Below are 12,388 nucleotides of genomic sequence, written 5' to 3'. Positions count from 1 at the left end.
GAAACTGCCTAGATGGGAATATAGACATTCCTGGAATTTATGAGAGACCCATAGGCCAGTGTGACAGTGGCTGCGTTGCATCACCTGTAGAGGTGCAAAGCAGTCATAGAAGGCCTGCGAATGCAACAGCTGGTTTCGGCAGAGCGTGCATGTCTCAATACGCATAGTGATGGGCATGCCTACTGGCTACAGTGGGCCACCGCACCACCACAATGGCTCAACATCAAATGCAAAAATGAATGGAAGGTGTGCCTTCTCTTCTCAACGAGGAAATCACTAAGTGTAAGCGAGAGCTAAAGGAAGCTTAGGCAGTTCACACCATAGCAGCAGTCGTCGTGATGGATGTCGCGCACTTTATGCAAGAGACAGTAGGGTACCAAGAAAAACTGGCCCAACATAAAGCCACCCAGAGCTCCCAAGGTTAGAAAAATGGGGAAAATAGCAATGTTGAAGTGTGCATGGAAGCAGCCTTGCACAGAGCACTGCAACGTAACCGTGAAGCTCCCGCAGTGACAGCTTTGAACTGAGGAGAGCCCAGTACACGACCTCGTTAACTCGACCGTCTAGTACACCTGTGACGGCTATAAAAGAGGCCGTTCACCACGAAGATGTCCGTCGAGGATGTGAAACGACTCACCTTCACCTTTTTTCCTCACCCTATGGGAAATCGCAAAGTGTGCAGACCACACTCCAATGCGGGAACGACACTCGCCAGGGCTCCGAATCTTGAATGAACCAACGGTCTAAATCAAGAAAAAGAAAACTTTCGCATGGCACGTAAAAGAGAGTCATTAGTTGCAGCAGCTGTATCCCGATAAAGCCAAAAATGCAGGCACATCCAAACAGACATCAACAGGTGCACAGTATTAGGCTGGTAGTGGTAGTGCCAAAGGAGCTTGGGAGGGGTGAATGTTTCCTTTCCCCCAGTATCTGCCACCCGGCTGTAGAAAGCTTTAGGAGCACTTTAAATTACTGCACATTACAGTCAATATATTCTACACGTACATGAAACCACGTATGAAGCAGAAGAGTGAAGTGCACTCCAAGAAGCGAGAAAAAAGCAGCAGGTTGAAAAAAGGACATGTGCTGTATACCACCAACAAACGCACAAACAACAGGGGTCCTCCATGCACTCAACACTGAAATACACTCAAATTTCTTGATTATGCTGCAATCCAACATTGCGAAAGCAGTGGAGCCAAAAGTGGGCCTTCTTTGTGAAAGAGCTTTGGAAATGAACAAAAACCACATTTCATTCAGTAACCATAACAAAAAAAATGCCTGAAAATTTTCAGCTGAAAAAACAACAATGATAACTCAGTGCTGCTGCATTAGCTAGCTCAGTTGTGCATTTAATGGTTGGCACCTGCTATCATCGACCCTTCTTTCTAAAAAAAAAAAGCAAATACCAGGGATGGGTAAGCCCCGATATATCACAGAAAACAAAAGCTGCAGACGCTTTGCCGGTGAACAGGAAAAAATATGGCTGGTGTAGATGTAGCTTCAATGCACTGCAAGCTTGAAGGTTCTCATGCACAGCGAAAACATCATGCGGGAATGTTTCTCAGAGTCGAGATCGAACCAAATGTTTCGTGCGAAGACCCCGTCACAAAATGCTGGCTCACCTGAAAGCACTGCTGGCTGGAATTTCCCCACACAATGACATGTAACATGGCGGGGTATGGACAGGACTGAATCCCATGTGAAAACGCTGGGGCTCTAAGACAGCAGCACTGCCTCAATGCTGAAAAGCTTTTAACACAGTGGTAACATTGCTACGTTCCTATCAATTTGTCGGAAGCAAAAAAATACCTTCACATTGTGTATTTTCTTTGTAATCTTCACCATACGTAGCAATTTGTTTCAGGGTCAATCAATTATTCGATTGAGGGTACCACTTTCTTTGCACTAAATTACCTCATAGTCCAATGTCCAGTACGTATGCATCACATATAAGACCCGGAAAAAGGGAGCAAGGAGCTCAGCCTCTGGATAAACAAAACCCACTTTCCAAGAAGACTAAGTTAATGAAGAATGTGAACCGTTGCCAAACCCAAAAGAAATCCTGCATTGCACAGCTTGATGATGATGCTTTTTACCCGCCCTGGTTGTCAAAGGGACACTAAAGGATAAAAAAAGTTGACCTGCAGTAATAGCTTACGGTGCCGAGAGTCTAAATACACCATTGGCACGCTAACAGTAGTTAGGGGGACGACGTTCATCCGCTTTCAGGTACTAATCTGTGATGTCACAAAAGCGGTGAATGGCGAGAGCTCATTGGAGAAGCATCTATACATGTTTTCCTGAGGCAACCGGTTCCTCAGTCGCTGAGCACGAGAGGTTGATGTAAATCTGCACTTTCCGTGATCTCATTGTATCTAAAAAACACAGACTTCTGCTTTTATACACTGCGAGGAAGGCTTTTTTCCTTATGTTTGAACTACGGGGAGCGCTGGCTATGTATGACTACTTGACGTGGCTGCTGTAAAAAGTGCTTATTTCATGTCGGGTTCGTGCCGTGTGGGAGAGGTAATATGAGATGGCTGTGATTGCCAAACGAAGTGAAATGACGGCGCCCCCTTGAATGGAACCAGCCGGGAGCCCAGGCCACCGCTGTACTTGATATTCGAAATGGCACTTGTTGGTGTAATGAGGCTTGGCTGGCAGTTGGCTCAATGGGATCTGTGAATGCGGAGTAGGCAGGTACACTTGCTGCTCGGGCATCTAAGAGTGTTGCTCATTCCGTCCGTGAAACATCATACATGTCCAAGCCAGCCTCCTAGGCCAGAGAAACGTTGTCGTAGTTAGCCTTGGCTTGGTGCCGTAAAAGCTGCAGTCACCAGTGCTTACTCGCTAGATGGCACTGGTGCTATCCGTACGTCATGAAAAAATGAAAGGCGAGTTGGTGAGGGAAATGCTATCTTTTCCTTATTTCTCCGCAAATAACGCATCATTGCTCATTGAACAAGAGCAGAGATAGGTACGAAACATATCATCTTTCAGTTAAAAAAAATTTTCATTCAGCCTGTACTGTTATGCCCTTTAGCATCTGTTTTTCTCCAACAGACAAGCTTTGAGCCAAGTGTGGGAGTAAAAATGCTTTACCTTACCGTTCTTAAAATCGCCGTGAGCAAAACCGTGCCGTCAGGAGGGTATGCTGTGGCACTGCAAAACAACCGTACTGAAAGGGCGTGAAAAGCTCAAGGTGTCCTTAATTTTAGGGGAAGTCGATATTGTGTAGTACGTAGCCCGCCAGTGAACAGAGGGCACGCCGCCCGGAATGAGTGTGGGTGCCTGACGAATACACACACACCTCAGGTCTAGACTTCACTGCATGCAGACATTTCTTTTCTGCGCTCGGCCAGCCCGACTGGCCACCAGGGTACAGCATACCGGAAGAACAAAAAAGTACACATTTTACCCCCTGGCTAACAGACGTCCCTCCTGCAGCTTGTTGGTGTGTACATTTTCCACATCCCAGCAATGAATGCATGCCTTCTACAATGTTTGGAGACACTGAAGCCGAAGGGAACACTCGCAAAAGGCTTCTGTGCGGTGTGCCCATACAAGGAGTGCCATGCAGTGCCAATGGAAGGATACCATGAAGCAGCAACTACTGGTCAGCAACTTAACCAAACATAGCCAGCACCAAACTGTGCAGGCCAGCTCATGCAGCATTGACGCAAGCCAACATTAGGGGGAAAGCGCACACGCTTCTACTTGTTACTCTAAAGGAGGAAGGTGCACGCTTGCACAAACCGCCATGTGGATGGCCATGTGGAGGTTGCAAGTAAAGCTACGCGTACTTTATCGGTGAATGCGCATGCCTAGTGCCCCAGTGGCAGTGAAAATTAAAATTCCTCAGTGATGTTGGCACGGAATTGGAGCAAACAAGAGAGCCACACCATAAATCATTTACCCTTGCCTTAGGCCCATGCACAACGAATGGCTGCCACAGTGTTAGCACACAAAAGAAGACGTCGCCATGTGCAAGTGCCGCACAGACGTCCTGCTGGTTATTTGCTTGATCATTGAACTACTCGGAAATGTTTGAATATACACACTCATGCCATTGCCCTGTAGGCAAGGGCAATGTAGAATTATGTAAGAAACAATATTTCCTGGAGCAAACATCACTTCCGCAATGAGCCTAAAGAATGCAGGAACAATGAAGAAGTACTCCACAAACAGACATGCACAGACGATTGTCAGCGAATGGATTGATTGATTGTAGGGTTTAACGCGCCTACGCAACACCGACGCTGAGGCGAGCCGCAGTGGAGGGCTCCGTTAAGTTTGACCACCTGGGAAACTTTAACATGCGCCGAAATCTCGTACTCAAGGGCGTTCTTTGCTTTTCACCTCCATCAGAAAAGTGGCCACCACGGCCGGGAATCGAACCCGCGACCTCGTGCTCAGCAGCACAACGCCTTAGCCACTGCGCCACTGCGCCACCGCGGCGGGTTGATTGACAGCGAATTAAACGCCATGCATTTGCTCAACACACACTAATCTGGAGCGCTCTTATTTCTAGAAACATTGTAGTAGATGCAGAACACAGCTGATCAGACAAGAACAGTCTAGGATAGTGACCGTAAAAATACGCCCTTTCCCTAACAAACAAGACAACCGGTGTTGCTTTAAAAGAAAGAAGGAAATGCGCACTTTGCATGAAACACAGGATAATACACGCCGCATCACTGACAAAGATGGCTTCTTTGCGCCATTTTTATAGCAAAACAATTCCTGTCATTTCCGTCCCACTTGGGAGCAGCACACTAAGTTCCTACCTGTAGCGAGGGGCTGCCATTGACTTACTGTCGAGTCCACTCCCAAGATTGTGGTTCTGTGTTTCTCTCTTTGACTGGTCTTTAGCAAACAAATGCAGCCTTGCGTAGCAGAACCTGGAAATCGTTTTTTCTTTTATGCTGTGGCATTCTGGAAGCACTACGCTCACAGTTGCCTTCGCCATGGCAGCAATGATCTTTTGCGCTATTTTAGATTCGTGCATGAGCACTGGCATTGCCTTTTGAAAAACTGCCTCGCACGTCTTAAGCATTTCCACCACCTCATCTGAAGGATGTGTGAGGCAGCCTTCTCTATATTCTTTGAGGGCAATGAGGCTGCCTGCTGGTTCACTGTCTGTGTTTATAAGCAAGCTGGCACACCTCTGGCATGCCACATTGTTCCTGATTACTCTGGAAACAATGTACCCAGCGTAGTATTTAAAAGAAGCAAACTCCGTCGGCTCAAAGTCTTGGCTTAGCGTCATGAAATCGGGGTTGAATTCGTCTGAGCTACTGATAGCTTCCTCAAAATCATTGATGTCACCCAGGTAAAAAGCATCATCATCAGCAGCATATGAGGCACTTTTTGAATGCCTCAGATACTGCGCCATTGCGATGATGCGCAATGCACACTTAAACTCAAGTGGAGTTGGAATTGGGTTCCTTTGGCGTACGGTCGAAAAAAAATTTTCCAAGCTGTCCTGCGTGAAGCGGGACGTCAGGACAAACTTGTAGCCTTCATTGTGCAGCAACCTGTGCTGGAGGTCCAGAATAGAGGCCGTAGACAATATGATTCCTGTTTGTACAGGTTTAAATTCACCTCCCCCAATTTGCACGGTTTCAAACATCTCTTTAAACTCCTGAAGGAAACGTACGGCTGACCGGTACTTTTCCTGGTCAAAGAGGCTCAGTGCTGTTGTAGGGCTCCGGCTGCACATAAGGTCAAACCAATGGTTCACCTGGTCGATGAACCAAGCGGTGGTCAGCACAGCACGGTCCCAGTTTTCATGCTCCACCATGAACCTCAGGGCGCTGGCCGTTGAATGGCTAAAGATGGCCAAGCTGTTGCTCACCTGCAAGGCAAGATGTACAAAACAACATGCGCCGTCACGACCATTCTTCATTGCATATGTGTTTGCAATGTGTGCGCATGTGCGTAAACCGGTATTTTACACTCGCCTTCATTCTGTCAAACTGGTTCTGTGTCAGCAGCTCAGGCCGGAGCTTGGGAGCCAGCTTGAACGTTGCGGTTTTTTGGTCCTCGACAAGTTTTTTTACTGGGGCTAGTGATATTTTCCCTGATGGGAGGTTGTTTGCTTTGACGACATGGTCACTGAGCTTAATTGTTTGGCCCCGAAGCAAATGCCCGCAAAGGTTTTTTGCAAGGTGAGGGACATCTGCTATTACGGCGATTTCATTTGTTGGGTCAGATGGGTGGGGGAATTTGTTGACCAGCCTCGACTGCCTCCCTGCAACTACACCTAACTCTCTCCACAGGCTCCTGTTGCCTGACCCCATGTCGGATGTTAATGCCACTACGTTAAGGCCGACCCTGTGACATCTTTCCAGGACGTCACGGACACACTTTCCCACATCTTCGCCATCAACTGAATTGCCTGGAGGGAAAAAAAATTACAATGAGGTGTGCTGACGACAGTAGAATCTGCCGTTTCTTCCAAATCGGACGCTTAGCAAAACAGATGATTGAAAACATGCCTAACCTGTGTAGTGGTAGCCCACAACTTGCTTCCACCGGGAAGTGAGGCCGCCCAGCATGAAAACTAGCACCTTCGTGGCGAGCACCTTGTCTGGAGCCCCGGGGACTGGCAACGTGGTGTAGCCACGCACGGAACCCGTGCTGGCATCGTACTCGATTTTCGGCACGATTGCCATCTCGTCAAGCATTAAGACACATTGCCTTTCATTTTTGCTTAGGTTTGGAACTTTTGACTGCAGGAGGCCGAATACTTCACTAATAATGCCCGGTTCAAATTTTACGCCTGGAAAAAAAAAAGTCAAGAGAAAAAAGGAGACTTTTACTACAGAAGAGTCGAAAAAGTTTGTGACAATACCTTGCAAGCGACGCCTCAAGGTGCGCGTGGAAGGCAGGGGCTGGCCTTGCGCTAGAAGCATGTCATAGCCCGTTGCACCACATGCGAAATGGAGCTGCAACGCCTGCTTGACAGTTTCGTTCGACCATTTGGAGCCCCTAGTTGAGCGCTTTGACAGGGCGCTCAGTTGGTCAGGTCGAAAGACTTTTTGTAGACCTTCTTTCAGTCGGTGGTGGTCCTGTTCCGCCTTTTTTTTTTCTTTTTCCGCATGCCGCAACCTCGCCTCCAGCTCGCGAATTCTGCTTTGAAGTTGCTGCTGCAATTCCTGTGAAAGCTAGAACAACACAAAGAAAAATTCAGGGCACTGTAAGACCTGTTGCATGCCAATTTCATGCCATAATGAGTTGACTAAATCGTAAACTCACTGATGCAAGACATTCACATTTGGAAGAACTTTTAATAACTTGGAATGCGTGAATACTTTCACAGGGGACATGAAGACAACATAAAAGTTTTTTTTTTTTTTACAAGATTTGACGTTTTGTAGTGCCCCCAAGACTTGCACAGCACAAAACGATGCAGTATTCACTAAGAGATTAAACAATTCAACCCACAGGTTGATTCCACCACTAACTCATGTGATTCATGCCGTCAGCGATAGCGAATACAGGGCAGGTACTAGAAATGCTTTCTACTATGCTGACTCGGGCTGCAGGAATAGCCAGTGTGTAATGTTGCCTCGTTTACTGTTTGGCCTCCCGGATGGCGCTATGGTACTGCTCAAGACTGCTGTTTGCACTTACTTTGTTTTTCAGCAAATTTTCTACCTGACTTACTTATGTTACAGTTGATAGCACTCGTTTCGTACACCGTTGGGTGTGCCTGACAAACAGGGTCACATAAAGCACTATTGCTCATGCGAACTGGCCAGTGTTGTGTGAGACAACTCCAAAGCGCCATACTGCCGTGCTGTTATGGCCGGCATAGTGTGCGCACTACACTGGTGTTTGTACGTTTATGTGGCTGTTCGTAACTTCCATTGAATACCCCACCATTCTTGCAGCTATACAATGGATATACATTAAACCAAACACAAACAGCCAGATGGCGCCACCATACCGTGGCATGCCGTTTTGTGCCTTTGGTTTGTTTTTGCCCATCTTTAACCTGACATGTTTTTCCTCTGGGAGAAAACCGTTGCCTGAAACATAGTGCTCGCTCGACAAATATGGTCATGTAAGACACCGCAGCGTCAATCAATCGGCCAGTATCGTCTGAGATGACCCCAAAGCTCTGCAGTTCTGCGCAGCTAAACAAGCATAGTACGCGCAGTACCAACAGCAGTACGCATCGGTACTTCTATGTTTACATGTGCTTTCGTAACTTACACTGTTTGTCCCACCATCCTTACGGCTTTAAAAAGAATGTGCCCTAAATTTAAGCGCAAATAGCTCGTTCAGCAAGCGTATAAACTCTGCCTGATTTGCGTTTGCTTTTGCCGCCCTCCGCCAATTGCAGAGCTGTCTCATGCGACATCATAGGGTCTGTTGTGGGAAGTGAGCTAGTGGGTCGCATGGTCATTCCCTTTTTCCCTGATTATGTAGCTTATTTGAGCAAAGTTCACGTTAAAAGTGGTGTCAGCATGCTTCGAACAAGGCAATCTTTTTAATGAACCAAACTTAAGTTTCCTCTTCATGGCTCCTTTAAGTTTTTTGTACAACAAAGCCTTGTACCTCTACCAGCCAACGGTTTTTTTGTGACGTGCAGGACAAGAAACTCTGAACGCGGCTGGCACGAAGGGCGCTTTTCAGAGCACAGTGTAGATGGCGCGACGATAAGGTGTACAAACGTTCCCCATGCTCACCCCAGCGGACGCATCGGCGGAACCCTTTTGTCGGCTTTGCCGTCTGCTTTAGCCACGGTTGTTTTGATCTGGTTTTGGCGCAGCTTTGCTTACAATGCCCGCTTCCTTCGCACGGCTTGATTAACTTGTTCGACAGCACCTCCTGGGTAACCTGGACCCGACGTAATTAAGCGGTTGTACAGCAAACATACCTTAAGGATTAGTTCGCAGAGTGGGAAAGCAAAATGTAGAGATCATGTACAGACAACTGGCCCCTCGAGAAACTCCACCTTTTGTGCACTGCTTCACACGAATGGAACTGCGTTTCCTAAATTGCTCAATACCACTTCGGTATTGTTATAACAGGTATTACAAAACGAATGGAGCAACCACTTCTGATAAATAGTGCTCATAAAAGCTCCCTAACCTTCCTTGAAATTCTGAAACTTACTAAACTATCTAGTTTTAAGCAGTATAGATGAGAATCACTAAGCTCATTAGCCGGACATTTTTTTTCCCGCAGGGTGTCACTTGCGACGCAGTGCAGGCGATGAGAAGCGCCGTAGTAGAGGGCTGTAGTCTATTATTTGGCCACGTGGGGGGCTTTAACGTGCGTCGAAATCTCGTACAGACGGACATATTTGCCTTTCGCCTACATCAGAAAAGCAGCCACCGCGGCCGGAAATCAAACCCGCGACCTCGTGCTCAGCAGCGCAACACATGCTGGATTGTTTCGATGTCTGCACTTGTGTTGCATGCTGGTGTGGCCCAGAGCTAGAACATCAGGATGGCAAGGTTCTGCTGTCTCACCCTTTGAAACACGCTCCTCTGTTTTCTTTCCGCTGACGCACGGCGGGGCTACAGTGGCCGCGTCTGCCGGTCGAGCCCGGTTGTGGCTGGCGCTGTTGCTTTAGAGACGGCGCCCCTGTGAATGCCAGGTATCGACTGGCAGAATCTCTGGTGTCACTCTTTCTAGAGCCACGTGTGAATTGTGGGGAGCGCCTTGGCACGACACCTTCTTGCCTAAGGGGAGTCGCCCGGAGCCCCTCGCCGTGGGCTCCCTTCCCTCGCCCCCCTCGCCTTCCGTGCGGCCACTGGGCCGCAAGACGTGGAGACGTCGGCACCCGAGGGATGGCGCTGGCGGACACGAAGGAGAAACAGCGATGGGGAGGAGCGGGGGGTGGTGCGGAAGAGCCGCGCGCGGGGACTCGGAACTCGGGACGCGAAGTGTGATGATGGTGTGTGTGTGTATGCCCGGACAGGCGACAGCGTGTTGGAGGATGTAAGTAAAGAGTTCTTTCACGCAACCGCAGTGTGCCTCATTCCTGGGCATGCCGTAGAGAGCAGGCCCACAGAATTCAAGTGATGCCGCATGGGCAATTGTTGCGGTGATCGCTCACAGCTTTGCTTTCCAACTACCTTCCCAGCGTGGACTGGAGCAAATTTTGTTTTAAATTTTTGGTTACAAGAGATATGCTTCCTGGGCCCCTCGAGAGTCTCCTGTGATGACGTCTTACTGTATTACTGCAAGGGTCTGCAGTTCCTCGTATGTTGCAATTCTAAACATTGGACCAAGGCATGCTCATAAGGAAGGTTCTGCTGAGGCTGGGTTTCTACCACATTCCCCATGTGACCAAAAGGAATGCAATGCATATGCAGATGTTGGAAAATATGAACTGCAAGTGGCTGCCACCTCTCTTTGACAACGTCGTGTGTGGTAGGAATGTGAACTGTATCTTTACGTTTCGGACACATCGGTCACCACAGTCTCGCCACATGACAGCAGTATGAAACACAGGGATGCAAGACTTCCTTCCGCGTTCCTAGTAGGGCTATGTGTACAGTGTATTTTACTGATACATTGAATGCACAGCCAGTGTTGTGCAATTTGTAGGAAGAAGTCTGACATTCAGAAATTCTCAACAGAAGGCAATCACAAGACAAAAAAGCCTACAGAAAAATTTTGCAAGCGGCACACTTGAATTTTTTTCGGAGCAAACAAAATAAGCTGTGACAACATCCCACTTACTGGTTCGCACATCACTGCTGGTCCCAAGCTGCTAATCTCGACAGCATCGGCCTCCATGACGCTGTTGGCAAGGCCTTGAACCTGCAAACAAATGATGCATAAATATCAAAGTGTCATCGCAAATGTACCCTGTTCTCCGCGAAAGTACACCTCTAAAAACCCAGGAAGGATGGAGCAGCGACAGCCTTGCAAACTATGTAGCCTCCGAACAGACAACAGGGCAATCCAGTCAAGACAGTCCAGCAAAGGCACAGCCCTTACCGGTTCCTGGCTGCAACAGCTGTGACGTGGGGTGCCGCTGCCTGGGGTATCGCTGCCCGGGAGAACACCGCCTCCCACGACGGTGTCGTCCAAGCCGTGGTCCTGCGAACAGGCACTGCATTAGCCTCAAAGTAACGTCTCGACAATACGCACCATGTCCTCCGGTTGCCGGATGCCCCCGCCAAAACCCAGCAAAGCTGAGGCAGCAACCGTCTCGCTGGCCGCGTAGCCTCCCAGAGGCCGCAAAGCCTGCAGGCAAAGCACCCTTCAAGACAGTCCAGCAAAGGCACAGCCCTTACCGGTTCCTGGCTGCAACAGCTGTGACCTGGGGTGCCGCCGCCTGGGGTATCGCTGCCCGGGAGAACACCGCCTCCCACGATGGTGTCGTCCAAGCCGTGGTCCTGCGAACAGGCACTGCATTAGCCTCAAAGTAACGTCTCGACAATACGCACCATGTCCTCCGGTTGCCGGATTCCCCCGCCAAAACCCAGCAAAGCTGAGGCAGCAACCGTCTCGCTGGCCGCGTAGCCTCCCAGAGGCCGCAAAGCCTGCAGGCAAAGCACCCTTCAAGACAGTCCAGCAAAGGCACAGCCCTTACCGGTTCCTGGCTGCAACAGCTGTGACGTGGGGTGCCGCCGCCTGGGGTATCGCTGCCCGGGAGAACACCGCCTCCCACGACGGTGTCGGCCAAGCCGTGGTCCTGCGAACAGGCACTGCATTAGCCTCAAAGTAACGTCTCGACAATACGCACCATGTCCTCCGGTTGCCGGATGCCCCCGCCAAAACCCAGCAAAGCTGAGGCAGCAACCGTCTCGCTGGCCGCGTAGCCTCCCAGAGGCCGCAAAGCCTGCAGGCAAAGCACCCTTCAAGACAGTCCAGCAAAGGCACAGCCCTTACCGGTTCCTGGCTGCAACAGCTGTGACCTGGGGTGCCGCCGCCTGGGGTATCGCTGCCCGGGAGAACACCGCCTCCCACGACGGTGTCGTCCAAGCCGTGGTCCTGCGAACAGGCACTGCATTAGCCTCAAAGTAACGTCTCGACAATACGCACCATGTCCTCCGGTTGCCGGATGCCCCCGCCAAAACCCAGCAAAGCTGAGGCAGCAACCGTCTCGCTGGCCGCGTAGCCTCCCAGAGGCCGCAAAGCCTGCAGGCAAAGCACCCTTCAAGACAGTCCAGCAAAGGCACAGCCCTTACCGGTTCCTGGCTGCAACAGCTGTGACGTGGGGTGCCGCCGCCTGGGGTATCGCTGCCCGGGAGAACACCGCCTCCCACGACGGTGTCGTCCAAGCCGTGGTCCTGCGAACAGGCACTGCATTAGCCTCAAAGTAACGTCTCGACAATACGCACCATGTCCTCCGGTTGCCGGATGCCCCCGCCAAAACCCAGCAAAGCTGAGGCAGCAACCGTCTCGCTGG

This window comes from Haemaphysalis longicornis, unplaced genomic scaffold (assembly GCF_048455015.1).
Source record: "Haemaphysalis longicornis isolate Haplotype H1 unplaced genomic scaffold, Haemaphysalis longicornis Haplotype H1 scaffold_6, whole genome shotgun sequence".
NCBI lineage: Eukaryota > Metazoa > Arthropoda > Arachnida > Ixodida > Ixodidae > Haemaphysalis > Haemaphysalis longicornis.
The sequence above is the reverse complement of the archived record's forward strand: the minus strand, read 5'-3'. Positions refer to the sequence as shown.